Below are 1172 nucleotides of genomic sequence, written 5' to 3'. Positions count from 1 at the left end.
AAGGACATGAAATGATGGTGATGCATGCATGCAAAGGAAAACAAATCAAGGTGACAACACATGAAATCATATGCATTGAGCTCTCATATCACTGACAAGTTGGACCCACAGAGAGAATGTTCCAAATAGGGAAAGATATACTCTTGGGGCATTACAAATGTTATTGTGAAATTAAAGTTGTTTCCTTTTTCACTAAGAGAGAAAGCTAAAGCTTGGTTTTCATCTTTACCGCGTAATAGTATTGGAACATTGGATAAGTGTAAAGTTTCTTTTATTGCCAAGTATTTTCCTCCTGCTAAGATAATCACCCTTAGAAATGAAATAATGAACTTTCAACAAAAAGATCATGAACATGTTGCACAAGCTTGGGAGAGGATGAAAGTAATGATAATAAATTTTCCAACACATGGCTTAAACTTGTGGATGATTATCCAAAATTTCTATGCTGGACTAAACTTTGTGTCTAGAAATCTTCTAGATTTTTCCGCAGGTGGTACCTTTATGGAGGTGACCTTAACAGAGGCCACGAAACTTCTGGACAACATCATGGCCAACTATTCTCAATGGCATACCAAAAGACCTCCAAGTGGTAAGAAGGTGAATTATGTTGAGGAAATCACTACATTGAATGAAAAAGTGGATGCTCTTATGAATTTAGTTGCTAATAAAAATGCTCATGTTGATCCCAATGAGATGCCCTTGTCTACCTTTATTTAACAAAATAATGATGCTATTGATGTGAACTTTTCCTCACGAAATAATTTCAACAACAATGCTTATAGGGGTAATTTCAATGCTAGACCTTATCCCGGTAATAATCCTAATGGTTATGGAAATTCTTATGGTAATTCTTTTGGAAATTCCTCTAAAAATTCCAATAGGATATTCTGTGATCTTTATAATACAATAAAGTAATTCATTAATTCTCAAAAGGTTTTCAATACTATGGTATAAGAAAAATTGCATGTTGTTGATACTTTGGCTAAAACATGGATAGTATTGTTCTCGATGTAGAAACTATTAAAAATGCTTACCGTCCTAAGAATGATTTTAGTGATACTATTAAATCTATCCAAGTTTCTATTAATGAAAGTAAGGAGAGGACCTCTAAGTTGAAAGCTAAGAGGGAATTCTTAGAAAAACCTCTTGCACCCGATTTTTACCGGAATCAT

At 33.9% G+C, this 1172-nt stretch overlaps 1 non-coding gene across 1 annotated transcript; it reads right to left on the bottom strand.

Moving 5' to 3' along the window:
• Positions 1-306: 306 nt before the first annotated feature.
• On the bottom strand, positions 307-413 carry LOC123414386. Its single transcript, XR_006614360.1, has one exon. It is a non-coding gene; the product is annotated as a small nucleolar RNA R71 (small nucleolar RNA).
• Between the last annotated feature and the right edge of the window lie 759 nt (positions 414-1172).

The sequence above is a fragment of the Hordeum vulgare genome, chromosome 7H (genome assembly GCF_904849725.1).
Source record: "Hordeum vulgare subsp. vulgare chromosome 7H, MorexV3_pseudomolecules_assembly, whole genome shotgun sequence".
NCBI classification, from domain to species: domain Eukaryota; kingdom Viridiplantae; phylum Streptophyta; class Magnoliopsida; order Poales; family Poaceae; genus Hordeum; species Hordeum vulgare.
The sequence above is the reverse complement of the archived record's forward strand: the minus strand, read 5'-3'. Positions and strand labels throughout refer to the sequence as shown.